The sequence below is a fragment of the Hyperoodon ampullatus genome (assembly GCF_949752795.1).
Source record: "Hyperoodon ampullatus genome assembly, chromosome: 1".
In the NCBI taxonomy this organism is placed as follows: domain Eukaryota; kingdom Metazoa; phylum Chordata; class Mammalia; order Artiodactyla; family Ziphiidae; genus Hyperoodon; species Hyperoodon ampullatus.
In genome coordinates this window covers 76,096,268-76,098,697 of record NC_136914.1, presented here as the reverse complement: position 1 = coordinate 76,098,697, position 2,430 = coordinate 76,096,268, and the positions used below count along the sequence as shown (strand labels likewise).

The following is a 2,430-nucleotide window of genomic DNA, read 5'->3' as shown; positions in this document are numbered from 1 at the left end:
TGAACAATATTTGGAAAATAGATGCTATGAATAGGAAGTGATATATCATCTATCAACTTAATAAATCATCACTTAATAAATGTATAAAAGATTGACAGAAACCGGATGAAGGGAGAGACAAAATTTATAATGGACACAGGCAGAGTGGTCTGATAACTGTCTTCAGGCATTGGTGTCATTGAAAGCTAAAATTTTCTCCTCTCTTTTTACAGACATAAACGTTCAAATCAAGTTATTGAAAAAGAGAGAGAAAGAGAGATACAGGGAGAGGTAGGGAAAGAAAATGAAAGTTTAAAGAGTAAGAAACTACCTCAGGTTTCATAATTTATTCCACTGCTCTCTGTCTTTCTTACTTTCTATTCCTCATACTATATTTTGGAAGGCTTTTTTTTTTTTTTTTTTTTTTTTTTTTTTTTTTTTTAATCTGGAGAATGGTATGAGAAAGGCCTTTGGGTATGTTAAGAATGTACTATTCTACTTTATTATAATGATAGCTTTTAACAGCACAGGGTCCTTGACTGTATAACGTCCCCTGTCTTGCTTGGGGTGACTCCCGTTCAGACCGAGTCAGCTTATTTCACATTATTGTCAGTTATGAGTGGGAAACTCTTGCAGCTATGGAAGGGCTGGGGGCGGGAAGGGGACTGTATTGTTCGTTAATTACAGACACTGCATTGTTTTTAAATGTTTTCAGTCAATTTATAGATAGAGCTTTAATAGATTTTTAACTTTCTTAGACTTGGTTTTTTACACACTAAAACAAATGTGGTTCTAAAGACCACTATCATTTTCTTTTGCCTTTAAAAAATATTCATTTATCATTTTCCAGTCTGGATTTCCCCTCTTCTTGACACTAAATGTCAGTAAGGTGAATATGACTCAAAACATGAATGCACATGACCCATCTTCAGCACTGAATGATAAAAATATGAACCTTCACTGGCGGAGCCCGTGGCTGCCACGGACCCACCCAGCCAAGGGACTCGCCTGCGCCCCGTGCCTCACCTGCGCCCCCTTGCGGCGAGTCGACCGACCACCTTGCTGCAGTGCATTTTTCAGAGTAAACAAATTCCATGTGCAGTTGAAAGCATTCAATCCCTCAAACATGAACTGGCTCGTGTGTAGAAGAGATTTGGGGGGAATAAATTATGAGATTGAGCTTCATTAAGATGTGGTGGAATATGCGAAGAAAAACCTGGAGAGTTTGATCAAAAAAAGTGATAGCTTTGATAATCAGCTTCTAGACCTGTACTATCAGTCTGAATGGGAAGGTGCATGGCATGGCTAGGTCATCCTGATCTCTCAGCAGCTTATCAGAATAATTATATGAGCAAGTTGGCACAGTTCTTGCTATTCACAAAATCATCTGTCTCAAGATGAAAATATTCCAACGTGAACGTATGAAGAAAAGCACTGCTAAGATTTTAGTTCGGTGAGCCCACGTTTGTGGTTGGTAATTGCTCCCGGAAAGCATCTGATAGTCATCAGTATTATCGAGATTATTGTGGAGCTGGAGTCCAGAAATACTATGAGAACTACATGAAAATTTTACTAAAAGTGGGAGGCATTCTAGTTATGCCTGTAGAAGATCATTTAACACAAATTATGAGAAGAGAACAAAACACTTGGGAAAGTAAAAATATTCTTGCTGTTTCATTTGCTCCACTTGTGCAACCAAGTAAGAAGGATAATGGCAAACCAGAGTCTGTGGGACATCCCCACACACAAACCCACGCTGTCTGGAATATACAGAACTTGCTTTTATTTACATTCAATGAACACGGAGACATTTCATAAGTAATGAGGTGCAGGCCAAGGGGGGGTCCCTTAAAGGGCTCCACCCAAAAGAAAGAGTTAAACAGAGAGCTACACTTATGTATTTGTAGGTAATCAGCTTATTCCTCAGCCTCTAGACAGTGAGGAGGATGAAAAAAATAGAAGAGAAAGAAAAGGAAGAGGAAGACCACAATGAAGTTAAAAGAGCCACCTCAATTTACTGAGAGAAAAAATTATGAAACTCTCCCCCTCCCTCAGGAATCTTTAAAAGCTTACTTGACATATTTTAGAGAAAAATAACTTAGATCAAGAAGAAAGGATGCCTACTGATAATTCCTCTAGTCTTTAAAACGTGGCATTTGTTAGGAGTTAAAAAGAGAGAGAATGTTTTCTTTCATCAGGGTGAACTTACAGTAGAAAAAAGTATCTTCTTCCTGTCAGTAATAAAAATGATGTATTCAGTGATTAAAAATAATCCTTTTCATAAAATATATTTTTCTTTAAGTCTTGGGAAAATGGTTGTTTTAACTCAGGATGACTTCAAGAGTGGAATGCAACCGTAGTGCAGACTTTGTGTAATATAAATCCTGTTCTGATTCCTTATAGATTTGTAGTGGTGAGAGTTAGACTTAATTTTATATAAGGTTACATAAC

At 37.4% G+C, this 2,430-nt stretch overlaps 1 pseudogene across 1 annotated transcript; it reads left to right on the top strand.

Moving 5' to 3' along the window:
* Positions 1 to 1,440: 1,440 nt before the first annotated feature.
* Positions 1,441 to 2,076, top strand: LOC307056023 (protein-L-isoaspartate O-methyltransferase domain-containing protein 1-like; annotated as a pseudogene). Its single transcript has one exon. The product of its transcript is annotated as a protein-L-isoaspartate O-methyltransferase domain-containing protein 1-like (transcript).
* The last annotated feature ends 354 nt before the right edge of the window (positions 2,077 to 2,430 follow it).